Below are 14,941 nucleotides of genomic sequence, written 5' to 3'. Positions count from 1 at the left end.
GGGAATGTTCAAAAGCAAATGAGAATTTCAAAGGAAGAGTTCACAACTCCTAAGCTTCTTCTTTTTTAATGTCTCACTTGCAAGAGACCAGGGTTCCTGGAGGTTTTAACCAAAGTTGTTGAGACATGGGAAGTTCTCACTCTTTTTTTTTTTTTTAAACTGTCACCCAGCAAAGCCTGTGTCTCAGGATAACAGACACAAAACAGGGAAGGGATTAGTGAGGTCTAATAAAGGTTTATGAGAGTTTCACCTTGCTCTAGATTCCGGAAGCCACCCATTGTCCTTTCTGTTTCCTCAACAGTGAAATGATGAAGTTTAAACACCATACAGGAGTATCTCAGAATAGAGGCTGGGCATTTCTGAAGCAAAAATTTCCTACATTTGGGAGAACGTGTTACTTAGGCAAAGTGTAAACTGTGATCACCCTGTTTTTCCACCCTTTCTGAGGTGTATAAAATTCTATAATTGGAGTGCTGGCTCTAAGCTGGAGAACCTTAGAAGCCGCACGTACACAACTTCCAACCTTGGGTCTTGAACTCAGGGAGCCATGCAGACAACGAGACCCCTAGAGACATTTTGTTACAGCTTTGGGACTGTGCTATCAGGACACCCCTGGGCTACAGATTCTTCTTTTTAATGTCTCACAGCCAGAGACTGCAGATGGAACCAGAAAATCATGTTCTGGTCTCTGGAAGTAAAGATCCTACTAAAATGCCTCTTGACATGATTGGGTTTTTCTGCAGGAAAAACCATTTTCCAGAAGACTGTGAAGAAGAAGGCAAGTTTCAGAGGACAAGTGGGCAATAGGTTGGGAGACAAGACAAATAAATATCAAAGATCAGAACCCAGGCACACTGGGGAGTCAATACCAGGTCAACTCAATAGAAGTCAATATAACAAGAGGATCAGATAAACCCTGGGCAGAACCCAGATGCAGATTCAGCTAAGGGGGTGGTTCTCAGCCCTGGCTATATATTAGAACCATCTGAGCTATGCTTTAGTCCAAATTCTATAATCAATCCCTGTCTATACCAAGCCCTCTCCAGTCCAAATTTAGAGCATAAGTATGGCTAGAGGTGACTCTAATTTTCAGTCATGATTGAGAAACACTGAGCTAAAGACTTCTTAAGGAGTCCAGTAGGGGCAAGTAGTAGTCACATGTCATGGACAACAAGAGCTTAACCCTGGGGAAGGTTGGGAATAGGTCACCTGTTTCCAGCTCCAGCTGGAAACAACGTCCAAGGAGGCAGTTGAAGGTAGATTCTGATATAGATGCTTGGGCAGCCATAACTAGCTTGGTTTTAAAACATGTCTTTGGGCCTGGGAAAATGGAAGAGGGCCTGGTCCTTAGTCTAGGGGAGTCATATTGCTACTATTTCCCCAGGTCCACATAATCCCTTCAAAGTCCAGTGGTCCCATTGTTGGCTCCACTCCCTCAGTGCCAAGCTTATCAATAGGGATGGTGGTGCTGTGATCTCCTACGAAAACCCACCCCTTCCTCCACAATGGCCCTGCCCTTCAGAAGCCCTAAATGTATGTGGGATCAATAATCCACACCTTGGAAAAACCACAGTCCCCCATCATCCCTCCCAGTCACCCAACACAAAGATGTTTCAGATCCGCTCCACATCTAGCAGAAGAGAAAGTTAATATAAACGTATATGATGTGTTTCTCCCACAAGTATCTTTGAGCATCGTACTAAAATCCTGCTACCTTCTTTCTTGTCTGATTATGAAGGAACTAAAAACCAGTAAGTCTTATCAAAGCCACCTTGGAGACATCAGTCACCAAGAAGAGAATATGTGGTTTTTTGGCCAAGTTCAAAGTACTTAGCAGATGTCATGACTTCCTCCCAGTGTGGTTCAGTTTATCTTCTAGCAATAAACAGTCAAACCCCAGGTGATGTCTCTGTTTCTACAATAACCTTCCAACATTAATGGATCGTGAGTAGTTTCCCATATGACTGGAGCTATCCTGTCTCTCGCTATTATACCTTCTGAGCATCATTTCAGATTAAATTGGTTTAGTAGTTGTAGGCCTCCTGTGTGATAACACTGGATTCTATTATTAAACCAGTTTAGAAACCACCATCTGGCTTTGGTGTTGATGTCAGCAATTTCTAGGTTTGGGTATAATATATCCACCAGAGGGATCCTTCTGGTTGTAACAATATTCCTCAAATTGACCATTACCATAGTTAAGAAAACCAGCACTAATAAAATTATTTTTCCTATGACAATCATATTCCCTTTCATGCTTTTCTCTTGCCTTCACTCTCCTAGACCCTTGGGAGCTGTCCCTGTGACACCCTGAGACACCCAGAACACAAAACTCAGCCTGTTCTCTGATGACTCCAAGGCAGGCATTTTATTAATTTTGTTTTCTTTACAGGTTTTGCTAGAGATTTGTGGATTGGCAGGAGGAAGTCACACTGCAGATCTCTGGACCTCTGACTGTCTCCCTTGTTCTACCTCTATTGCATCACGTTGAAACGAATCAAATCTTCCGCAAACAATGTTGTCAAAGGCACCATACTGAATGTAAATCATCTCTCCCTCTCTCATCACTTTTAACTGAAAACTTTTGGAAATCAATGGGTGAATGTGTTTATTGGAAACAAAGGCTTACCAATGACCTTCCTTCCTTCGCTCTTCTCTCTCTCTCTAAACTCATCTCTAATGACTTAGGGTCCAGTGCATCCCTCAACACATACTCAAGAGTGTCGCCAGAAATGTCACCACTCTCGCAACTGCCTCTTCCCACCCTTTGAATATGAAAGACTTCTAAAAGATAGTCTTTATTTTTAAGAGCAGTTCACAACAAAATTGAATAGAGAGTAGAGAGTTCCCATCTACTCCCTGTCCCACATACACAGAGCCTCCCCCTCTGCCAACATTCCACATAAGAGGGGTACATTTGCTGCAACTGATGAGCCTACATCAGCACATCATTATTATCCAGAGTCCCTAGTTTACATTAGGTTCACTCTTGGTGAGTGGAAGCTTTTTTAGCCATGGGTTTCATGACACTTGCTCTGTGATCCGAGTTCTGCTGGGCCTTATGAATTGATGTTTCTCCCCTGATGTCCCCATCCTGAGGGCAGGGACTTTAGTTCCAAGCCATCAACATTCTGTACAACTATTGCTATGGACTTCAAGTTCTAGAATAGAAGAAGTACACTTATCCTACGGGTTGGGAAGAGTCACAAGCCTGACTTGACACAAGGCGTCAGGGGTGAGCTCACACGGGTGCGTTTTCAGGACAGGGGCCGCGGTGGTGCCCTGGAAGGCTAGTGGGTTGGATCTCCTTGTGTGACTTAATCAGAGCCAGATGCAGTGAGTTCAGCTCAACGGCAGGGTGACAGCATCAGAGGCAGAGTAACAAGTTGCAAGCGCTGTTTAAAAAGAAGAGAGAGTCTTGGCCCTGCGTCTCTTATTACATTTGGATCCTCGATTTATTTCTACAACAGCCTTGGTTCCAAAGCAAACACGTCTCAGCTGATGTGCTCTGCTGCGGGCTTCTGAACCCAGCCAGGCCCTGACGGCTGCACCGTGCGGGCCCGTGAATTCACCACAGTGACTGCTGACCTTCTCGTTGTGCAACCGGAAGGAGCCTTCGTTTTTCAGCGATTCTGAAGACCAAACGCCTTGCCGAGAACAGTTTCTCAGGGAGCTCAGATGCGGCAGACTATGAGAATTTGGAGGACGGTTTATCTTGCTATTTCATAACCCCTAAAACTCCTGTTAACACGCTGAAGTCAGACAGCCTTGTAATTTTTTGGACCCTGGAATCCAAGACAAAGGGAGGGCCAACTTCAAACTTGTTTTAAATTCGTGGAAAAGCAGATTTTCTGTTGGAATTGTGACTCATTTAAGTGATCGTGAAAGACTGAAAAGTCACCTTTCCAGTGGGCCTTCCTTCTTGATCAACAAAATCAAGAAGAGGGCTTCTCTGGGCTTTCTTTCTTAAAGGTAAAGCTTAGTCAAGTGACTTAACTTTGTAAATTTCTGTTTTTTAAAATGATTATCTTTGGGTGGTAGAACTAAGGATGATATTTTCCATTTTTTTCAGTTTTTTATATGTCTTGTGTGTGTGTGAACGCTAAGTTGCTTCAGTCGTGTCCAACTCTTTGCGACTCTATGGACTGTAGCTGGCCAGGCTCCTCTCTATTATCTTACTATTTCATAAAGTGATGCTTTTAGCATTTTTAAAGCTGGTGTGTATATGTGTTTGTGTGTACATGTGTGTGTGTGTGTTGTTGTGGTGTTGTTTAGTTGCTAAGTCATGTCTGACTCTTTTGCAACCCCACGGACTGCAGCCCACCAGGCTCCTCTGTCCATGGCATTTCCCAAGCAAGAATACTGGAGTGGGTTGCCATTTCCTTCTCCAGGGGATCTTTCCAACCCAGGGATTGAACCCGTATCTCCTGCTTGGCAGGTGGATTCTTTACCACTTAGCCACCTGAGAGGCCATATATATATATTTACTCTAAGGTTCTTATAAGACAAATTAAAACCTTACTTTGAGCCTCATTATGGATTAAAAATAGAGGTAAGCAGATTGATTTATTTTGCAAACTCTCCTAAACCAATTTGGCCATTCTCAATTAGCCTCCAGAGGCTACAGGCAATGGTGTGCAGGGAATGTTTAATGACCAGCTTTCCCAGGGAATGTTTAATGACCAGCATTCCCAGCTTTCTTGCTCATTTTCATGGTGAATGTTCAGCTACTTTGTGACACAAGGTTGAGAAGCGATCTGTACAATGACCCCTTTCCAGCCCACATTAGTCAATGCATGCAATTCCAGCCAACCAATTGGATAACAGGTGTGGATGCGAGCACGCACGCACACATACACACACACACTCACCAGCAGGGACATGTTACAATGAAAGTGAGTCCCAGATTGACTTGGCAAATGTTGACCAGGAAACAGGTACCCGTGCAGTCACAGTGCATGTTCTTGAAAGGCGAGTAAAACCCCAGGTCTGTTTACACATGCCAACAAGCACTTTCTGAAATATTCTAATTTGAGGTGTGTATTCCTCAACCCTAACAGAAAACTTCTGTTTACTTTCCAGTGGAGATCAGGTGACTGCATCCGGGCCACACAAAATGCCATTCTGAGGAGGCCCTGTGGCCAGGCTGACTGCAGCCGTCAGCCCCGAATGTCGAGGGCAGAGGGGCCTAGAGACTATCCCAGCCTGTGCCTGTATCTTCAACACCATTGTCCTGACAATGAAAAGTGTTTCCGAACATCTCCTGTGCTAACTCACAAAGCCTGTGCTGCTGCTGCTGCTGGAGACAGTCAAGAAGTAAAGCTTTTCAGGAGCCACACCTGGATTGTAACGTAGAGAGGGCTGCACACGTAACAGACCACCCCTGGGGGCAGGGTTCCCGACCAGCGTACGTACTAGCCAGGCCTCTGTTCTCCCATCTCTATTTTTGAGAATAGAGATTAAAAAGCAACATCCCTAATCATCAAGGACCTAGTGTACAGCAGAGGGAATTCAACACTCTGTAATAACCTATATGGGAAAAGAATCTGAAAAAGAATAGATCCATGTATATGTATAGCTGAACCACTTTGCTATACACCTGAGGCTAACATAACACTGTTAATCAACTATATTCCAAAATAAAATAAAAATGTCAAAAAAATAACATCTGTATGTCTCACAGGCTGCCTTTTGGAACATGTAAAGCCCTTTGGAACATGTAATGCTAAATGAAGCCAGGGACCAGCCTGGTCCACACACTGCCCGGGGTCTGCCAGTTGAGGCAGCATCACTTTCATCCCTCTTTGGCCTGCCTCTGCATGGGGAGGGAAAGCCAGGAAGCAAGAAAGCCTTTGAGTCACTGAGTAACTGATTGGTCCATCAGCCACGGTGACCTAATCTCCTGGTCTCCAGATTTACCCGGAGGACAAGTTTGTATTTGTTCTCAGTCTGTCCTGAGCTGGGCAAGTAGCTAAGGCCTTGGAAGCAACGAAGCACAGGACCCAGCGCAAGAGCAAGTTTCTTGGGGAAAGGGAGGGTAAGTGATAGAAGATAAGGAACAGCCCATAGGATATCCAAATCGAAGATCTATGATATTTCCACCAATGCATTTCATGGTATTTTGGCCAGACTCCAATGGTTACAAATTAAGTAAGCAACTCATTCGGTGGTTTAGAGCCTCTGCTTTCTCATCTATAAAACAGGGAGTGTTCCACCTTCCCCAGGGAGATGGTGTGATTGAGTAATTAATGAAAAAGGGCCTCTATCAGGCTGTCACATGGCAATATTATTATTAATCTTTGACTAACTGATATCTAAAAAATCACAGCCAACTTCATGTAACAAGAAACTCTTTAAAAAACATAAAAAGAGTGTGCTGTGTGTCCCAAAGTTTCCTCTTTCCTTCCCCCTCATTACTATCATTTATTCTGAACCCAATTTGTTGAATCAATTTCTCAATCTATCAATTAATGACATCCTATTGTTTCCTTTCAATAAAAATTATATTGATTCCAGACTCGAGGAAGATGGAGAAGCTCTGGGCAGGAACTGGGAGAAAAGGCAATGCTATCGTTATTTTTACACACACACACACACACAATCAGAGCTAAAAATAGTGCAGGGATGATTCAGAAAAAGATCTAGATGTGACAATCTTAGATTGTCCTTTTTATTTCTGCTAGACTATCGTGCCTCCTACTGTTTTAACCTAGTTTTTCAAATTTATTTTCTGTACTCCAGCAGCATCCTGCCTGTCACGAGGGGTTTTTATTGCTATGAGATCTCATGCCAAGAGATTTGTTGCCGCTGAGAACATCTTTAGGGGATAACATGATTTAATGATTAAGCCTCTGTAAGTAAATACGTAAGCACAAACATGCAAGAACATATCATCTGCAGACGTGCTCATGTTAACAAAGATCTTTCAATTCCTAAATATTTGCCCAAATCTCAGGACTTTGCTTTACTCTTTTGGTTTGTCGAGTTCCCGCTGATGCCCTGATTATACCCACAGCAAATGCATCAGGTGGGGTCTGGCTGGCATGCTTGTGACCAGAGCATCCTCCCACCCCATCAGTGCCAGCCTGAAAGGGCCTGGGTACCAGGGAGGTGAACAGGGGCACAGCTTGGAGGTGTGGCAGGGAGGGGAAGGGGGCGCTCATTCCTACTCTGCCCCCTCCGCCCCTCAGGAGAGGCTGTGACCCCTACTGCGGCCGCTCACCTTGCCGGTCACAAGAGCCCCAGAGGCTCAGCTCCGCAGGACGTGCCAGGGCTGCGGTTGCTGCCGCCACAGCCTGGCTTCTGCTCCCGTGGGATCACATCCAGGGCAGATGCCCCGGGCCCCGTGGGTCCATGTCGGTAGGGGCAGCTTTCCACTACAGGTTTCTCCCCAAGGCCACCGAATGCAGGCCTCCAGAATGAGAGGCTGGCGTTAGTCTAATTTCTGTTTTATGTCAAAAAAGAGGATGCCCGTGACCAAATAAAAAGGGTGCTGAGAGCGCTCACTGGGGATGTGTAAAAGCCAGCTCAGTCAACAACAGGTACGTACAGGGCCAACCCACACAGTTCTGGGCAGGGGTTCAGAGCTGCCTGCCTGGTGGCTCAGACGGTAAAGAATCCTGTAATGTGGGAGACCCAGGTTCCAACCCTGGGTCAGGAAGATCCCCTGGAAAGGGAATGGCAACCCACTCCAGTATTCTTGCCTGGAGGATTTCATGGCTAGAGAAGCCCGGTGGGCTACAGTCCATGGGATCACAAAGAGTCAGACACGACTGAGCGACTAACACTTTCACTTCACTTTTTCAGAGCTGCTACAACCAGAGGGCATTTGTGACACCTGGAAACATCTGGTCATCTCCACCTTCTGCCGATCAGTGGGACAGGGAAGCCAGAGGGAAGTGGGTTGGAAGAGGGCTGCTTCACATTTTCTAGAAATCGATCTCTCCACCTAAAGCTCCAAGGGGCTTTTGACCCCCTCTACTGCCTGGGTGGGGCAGGTCAGAGGATGTTCCAGATCTGGAGAGGAGCAGGGGCCACAGCCCTGGGCAACGAGATGGGCTCTCAAGCTCAAGCAGGGGTCGTTCATTTGTCAAGGCAAAGGTACGTTCCTTGAAAGCGACACAATGAAAAACAGAGCCAAGAGAACTCTAATGATACAGATGACACTCTCTACAGGAGAAAATCATTTTTTCCCCCTCTGAATAAAATGGCTTGATAGGGACTTGGAATAAGGAAGAAAAGGTAGAAGTGAAGCCCAGACAGCGTGAGACTGAGAGAGCTGGAGAAACAAGGAAGACCGCCCATAGAGGAAATGTGGCGGTGGGAGGGGAGCTTAGATGAAGGAAGGAAAGGAAGGAAGAGGGTAGCCCGTAGTCTCTGGTGAGGTCTTACTCCTTCCAATACATGCATAGACACAGTCCTCTTGCCTCTTCTGAAACCTCTGCTCCTATGCTTTTCTGTTCCTGCTATAGGCATGGTTGCCTCTTCTCAGACTCGGTTGCTCATTCAGCTTCCACCAGCTTCCAGACGAGGGGAGATGTCCGTAACCTCACCAGCATGCCTGCTCTAGTGTCCAGGGGGGTCAGTTCCAGGAACCCTGAGGTCCCCAAACCCACAGCTGTCAAGCTCCTTATTTGAAATGGTATAGTATTTGCACATAACCTGCATACATCCTCCTATATACTTTAAATCATCTCTAGATTACTTATAATACTTCGTAAAATGTCTGCTATTAAATAGTTGCCAGCATGTGGCAAATTCAAGTTTTGCTTTCTGGACCTTTCTGGAAATTTTTTATTTTTTTGGCTATGCCGCATGCCTTTTGGGATGTTAGTTCCCTGACCAAAGATTGAACATGGATCCCTTGCAGTGGAAATGAAGAGTCCTGGCCACTGGACCACCAGGGAATTTCTGGTTTCTGGAATATTTTTAAACAAATATTTTTGATCTATGCTGGTTGAAGCTGTAGATGTGGAACCCAGAGACACAGAAGGCTGACTGTATACAACAAAAGCATATAAACTTGATGTTTCATAAAGCTTTACTGACTTCTTTCCTCTCAGGCTTTAAGGAAAGGAAAGATATTAAAGAGCAACAGATAACTCTATTAAAGATGTCTCTTATTATAAGCTGAATTATGCCCCCCAGAATGATGTGATGAAGTCCTAGCCCCCAGTACCTGTGGAGGTGGATTTATTTGGAAATAGGGTCTTTGCGGATGCAATCAAGTTAAGATGAGGTCATGGGAGGTCCCTTAATCTGTATGTCTGGTGTCCTTATGAGAGAGAGGACCCCATGTGAAGACAGACACACAGAGGAAGATGGCTACATGAGGCCAGGCAGAAACTGGAGTGATGCGGCCACAGGCCAAGGAATGCTGGGGCCACCAGAAGCTGAAAGCAACCAGGCAGGTCCAAATCCGCCCTGCCAACACCGTGATCTTGGACGGCTAGCCTTCAGAACGGTGAGAGAACACTTTTCTGTGTCTTACATCATTCAGTTTGTTATGCCAGGGCCAGGAAACTGATAAATCCCTTCTGTCCCTCATTGGCTTAAGGCCTTGTCCAAATATCACAGCCCTTTTCTGTCTCTTCCTCGAAGGTGACTCCCTTCCTAGGAAACTCCTTGGATCAAATGCAAATAGGTCTTGGTGGCCTACCCCTGGCCTGCCAGACGCATCCAAGTCCTGGAATGAACACGGCTCACGCTGAAGCTGCCACTGCAGCTCTCTGAAACCTGGAATTTTTTTTCTAAATGTAGTCATTAGAGAGACCCTGAAACCTCTCTTCAAAATTCTCATTTTCCAACAGCATTTACTGGCAAACTACTATACAGTAGTATTTAGACTGATGGGGAGGCCCAGATGAAGTAGATGGGTTTTTGCTTTTAAGAAGCAGATGTTTCTTGCTGGAAAGAGGAAAGTAAAAATACATATGTATTTCAAGTGGACTCTAAGTCATAGGATCTATTTAAATGTTAAACTGCAGTCTAGAGCTTAGGTTCTGAGGGAGTTCAGATAAAAGGGCTGAGAGATGTCAGGAAAGATGGGGCTTGAGGGGTGAAGAGAAGAGCCTGAGTGAGGCAAGGAGAAGGGAGAGGGACGCTCCCACCTGTCCATCGTGGGAGGCCAGGGAGTCCTGGGGAACAAAACCGTCCCCAGACTGAAGAGGGCCATGAACCCCAAGCAGAAGGAAAGTCCATTTGCCTCTAAATTGCTCAGGGCAGGTGACGAGTCTGCAGGGGAGAGTGGGCAGGATGATAATCAGCTCTCAAGTTGTGATTTTCATCCTGTTTCTTTGAGTTTTTAAGATCCTCAGGGACTAGAAGTAAGTACATACTCTCAAGAGCAATTCTCAGAAGACAAACAGAGCCCTGAAAGGTCACGGTGACTCTCCGGCGCATGTCATCCCTCCCCGTCATGAACGCAATCACCGCCGACGCACCCACGCGAGCAGGGGAGGAAGGCTGGAGATGTATGAGGTGTCTTAAGTGTGCTCTCAGAGATAGGCGCCACAAATAGCCCGGCCAGCATTCCTCCACCAAGAGTTACGGACGCCAGATGCTGTTAGCAGCTCCTGACTGCGGAGACCAGAAACAGGGGGTCTGAGTGATAGGACCAGCATCCAGTTCCCGGCCTTAAGGCTCTTATCATGTTACTCACCCGCCAACTAAGTAGACAGCATTCTTTCTTCCAGGAATGTTTTGTGAACATAAAGTGGCTGAGTTCAGGGTGCCAAGTTCCAGAAAAATCCTTGAGGTGGATTTTCAGAATGCTGATCTGAGTGTTTCCACCAGTTTGAGAGGTGGGAACCGGGGGGTCCCGAATACCAGCTCTCACACCAGGGAGGACCTGAGGATGAAATGTTAAGAAAGGTGACCACAATATTCCAACACTCTGCTAATCCTTTGAGAAGGGTGCTTGCAAGTAGATATCTGTTTCTGGTTCCTCAGGATTTCAGAAACTCAGAGACAGCACGTCCTTGGCTGCAATTGACAATAAGGCATTTGTGACAAATGTCCCTCTGCCCCTTCCATAGGCCTGGAGTAGCAAGCTCTTTGGCTCCTCCTCCTACTTGGGGTGGACTGGGCAACCTTCTAGAATCTACTGTAAGTGTCCAGGCATGTTCATCACCCAAGTTATTATCTAGAGAAAGGCTATGCAGTTATTTCACCATCTTCCAGCTAGTCCTAGAGACCTTAACATCTGAACTACTTGGTGAGGGGGTCAGAGCCACCTGGGCACCCTCAAACAAGACTCCAGGCTGGGGCTTTGTAAGCCATATGGTCTCTGTCTCAGTGACTCAGTTCTGCCCCTGTTGGTGCAGCAGCCATAGACATAGCAAAGGAACATGGCTGTGTGCCAATAAAACTTGATTTACAAAATCAGGACTAGGAGCAGATTCAGTGTGCTGTTCTAGATCTATATACACAGAACTATTTTTGAACGGTCATTATAATTTTAAAGGTGCTTTCATAGCCACCTTGGTTTCTCACTCCCCAGGTAGGCAGATAAGCAGTGTTGTATACATTCATTTTATATACAAGGCAGATTGAGGTCACTAGTACCTTATCTGATGCCAACTGAAAATCACAGAGGAGACTTGGACAAAGGTCTTTTGTTTCAGAATCCAACATATCTCCTACAAGGCTAGTGTTTTCCAGAATGCGCCTCTGTTAATAGGTGTTACCTGAAAGTGGAGTTTTGGAATCAAATAAGTTTGGGAAATTCCACATTAACCAAGGTCAAGGAGACTTCTAATGCTTGTTATGAATCTCCAAGTAGGGAATTATAGCATGCTGAGTTTTCCAAACATATTAGACGCCAGACCCCCTTTTATTCTTCTTGTCAAAACAGCTCTCAGGACTCATGCTTCTTGGATCAGAGTCTAGGAAATCCTTCACTAAGTATAAATACAAGCTATAGGAAGAAGACATTTCAGAGAAGAAATGTCAGACTGGGATATCAAACAGGCTAAGGCCTCATGGCAGCTCACCTCAGATGGACTATGGATTTGATCAAACCTTGATCCAGCAGAGTGATAACAGAATGAAATAGGGCCCATCATACGGTCAAGTTCAACACAAACAAGGTGACTAAAAGAAGTGGAGAGGGAAATGAATTGCTCTGCTCATATCATATCCGCTTCTGCTTTTTCTCCCGCTCAGTAGGAATTGCTCATCTGATTAGTCATGATTGAGGTTGATTGTTGGGTTTCTTTCCCTCACAATCTCTCAGGTAGAGGGCAGAGACCCGTGCTAAGATACTGTATGGGGTTTCGTTGTAGTCTGTAGATTCTGAAGAAATATTCCTTTTTTATGATGCCAGATGTCAATTATAATCAGTATAATACGTCACTGAGCCAGTCAAAGAAGTGAGTGTCCCCTGCAAGAGGGCTTGATGATACTTTGAAGGCACTGTGACTGGAAACCCAAGAATGTCTGCATCCTGACTACAAACACCCCACCTCCCTCCAGGATTCTGCAAGGGCAATACTCAAGGAACAGTCATAGGAGAAGAACCAAATTCAGAGTCTTAATAATGGCACAAATGGTCCTCAATCCCCAGTGCTGGCTGCTCTGATAAAACCAGGACTTAAGTCCACCACTGAAGCTCCAGTCTAAGCAAGAGCTTCACGTTCAGCTTATCAGCAAATCCGAGACTAGGGACCAGCACACTGGGGCACATCCGTGGGGATCTAGAGTTTAAAATATGATGATCCGTAAGAGGGATTGTGAGTCAGGTTTCTAAGAGGGCTACACTTTGTGGGAAAAGATGGGCAGTGATGGCTTCAGGGAACAAGGGCAAGATGCAGACAGAACAAGGGAGGATGGTTATCATTTTATACCCTGGTCACCACATCTCCCTTGAGCCTGTGTCTGCACAGCATGGTGCAAACCAAAGAAATGTGTGCTGGTCAGTTGAGGTCCTCTGCCTCTTCATCTTTGGCCAACTGGCCAGGCAGTATTCTGGGATGCTGAGGACATTTCTCTCCTTAACTTCCTTTAAGGAGCAGGAGTCAACAAACATGACTGCATGAGTGTCTGCCGTTGCAAAAAAGTAGAGAATCACTGCCTTTGAAAGAACCTGTGCAAGCAGCTTACCAGGAGACTCGGCAAAATAGGGATGACCAAGTCCTTGGTAGAACATGGGCAAGACAGTAGGAGAAATATCCTCTCCCTCCTTTTGTGAAATGAGTGCTCCTGTTTCTGGAGGTGCCTGAGAAAGGCTTGCCATTCGCACCGACCATCATGTGTATCTGCAAGAACAATACAAGTCTAGAATAAAAATCATTTCTCTTCATAAACTATGCATGATCTTATGCTTCTACCTTAAAACCTTTAGGGAATAAATTAAGGCATATAAAAGAAAAAAAAATTTATGCAAATTAATCAACCAGTTTACAATATCACACCTACTTCCAAACATTTTCTTCTGAGCAAACAGTCAAGTTTGAGGGACCATAGTGGGCAAGATGGTGGCCCCCCCAGAAGTTATGCCCACATCCTAAACCTCAGAATCTGTGAATATGACCTTATTTGGAGGGGAAAAAAAGTCTTTGCAGATGTAATTAAGAATCTTGAGATGAGGATATCATTATGATCTTAAATCCAGTGACAAGTATCCTTCACAGAGACACACAGAGGAAAAGGTGATGAGAAGATGAAGGCGGAGATTAGAATGATGCAGCCATAAGCCAAGGAATGCCCATGAGAAGCTGGAAGAGGTGAGGAACAAGTTCGCCCCTTGAGCTTTCAGAGAGAGAGCCCTCTGACACCTTGTTTTTGGACTTCAAGCCAAAGAAGGGTGAGAATACACTTCTGTTGTTTTAAGCCACCAGTGTATGATCATTTGTTACAGCAAAGGAAACGAACACAGGTATTTATTTCTTACTGTACTTTTTGTTAAATTTCAAATGTGTACACACACACACACAGATGCATATATTCAGGTTAAGCTTCTGCAATTCTCCAGCTCCAAGTACTCAGACCTTATACAACTCCTGCCACGTGCATCTGATTTCAGCTGCTCCCTCGAACGTGGAAGAGGCAACAAGCATCTCCCTCGGTCTCATTGACTGGGGAGAAGAGGAAGAGGAAGGGCATCCTCTCATAGAACCAACCGACCTGCCAAATCAAATGGAACTGGAGGAGGTCACCACCTTTCACCAGGGACTCCACTTGTGTTTCACAGAGAAAGAATTGATGCGATGCTACCAAACTCAGCTCCATCCTTTCACTTTGCTCCAAACAGTGAGCACATGTCTTTGGTAGATGGTTTCTGAGCTCCGGACACAAGATTCTATGTGGTTAACTTCTTGGATCTGGAATTGAAGGTGCAAACCCTCCCTATTCCAGCTCCCATTTAATCTAGTATGATATTCTAATTCTGTCTCATTTTCACCATCTTCAAAAAAGTGCTGGTTTACCCAAAGTTGATTTCTATCTCCCTTGAGAAACTAAAAGAGTAGAGTAGGCTCCAGGGAAGAATTGAAGAGGATGATTTTCCTGAGAAAATGATCTGGGTTCCCAACTCATATGATTAAATGGATGGCTTTTTGGTTTTAATCAATTAGGTCAAAAGGTATGTCAGATTTTGACGGAATGAAATGACCAAAAGGCACTTTTCCTCCAAGATTTGAATAAGTTCAATTCAATTAAGTTTCTGATAGGAAGGCACTTTATTAGTAAACAGGTCTCTAGCAAGGAGGCAGCAGAAAACAAATTCTAGTGAGAGAGCAACAGGCAGTGTTCTCTGTAGTTGCTTCTCAGCTTTCAGGGTCTTGTGCTGTGTTTTTCCATTAAAAAAGAAAAAAAAAACAACAAACCCACACATAGGAAAAAAAAAAAAAAGGAAGCTGAAGGTTACTGCCAAAACAGATCAGTTCCACCAAAAATGCTCCAGAGAACTCTTTTCCCAGCCCTGGAAATTATGCGGCTCTCT

The 14,941-nt window shown here is 45.0% G+C and overlaps 2 long non-coding RNA genes across 9 annotated transcripts in view; one reads left to right on the top strand and one right to left on the bottom strand.

Moving 5' to 3' along the window:
* The window catches only part of LOC112579558, a 224,226-nt gene extending 215,373 nt beyond the window's left edge, over window positions 1-8,853 (top strand). For all 6 annotated transcript variants that reach the window (XR_006544397.2, XR_006544401.2, XR_006544395.2 and 3 more), the window contains 2 exons: window positions 2,393-3,972; window positions 5,083-8,853. This is a non-coding gene — a long non-coding RNA (uncharacterized LOC112579558). The remainder of the gene's footprint in view (window positions 1-2,392; window positions 3,973-5,082) is intronic.
* LOC112579563 overlaps window positions 1-14,941 on the bottom strand; it is a 132,073-nt gene that overhangs the window by 55,641 nt on the left and 61,491 nt on the right. For 2 of the 3 annotated variants that reach the window (XR_003103889.3, XR_006544394.2), the window contains exons 2-3: window positions 13,102-13,256; window positions 10,661-10,849 (exon numbers count right to left, since the gene is read on the bottom strand). This is a non-coding gene — a long non-coding RNA (uncharacterized LOC112579563). Of the gene's footprint in view, window positions 1-10,660; window positions 10,850-11,565; window positions 11,688-13,101; window positions 13,257-14,941 lie in introns of all 3 variants that reach the window. The other variant, XR_006544393.2, reaches the window with a different exon arrangement.

The sequence above is a fragment of the Bubalus bubalis genome, chromosome 2 (assembly GCF_019923935.1).
Source record: "Bubalus bubalis isolate 160015118507 breed Murrah chromosome 2, NDDB_SH_1, whole genome shotgun sequence".
Lineage (NCBI taxonomy): Eukaryota > Metazoa > Chordata > Mammalia > Artiodactyla > Bovidae > Bubalus > Bubalus bubalis.
Note: the sequence above shows the minus strand (reverse complement) of the source record. Positions and strands in the feature narration are given on the sequence as shown.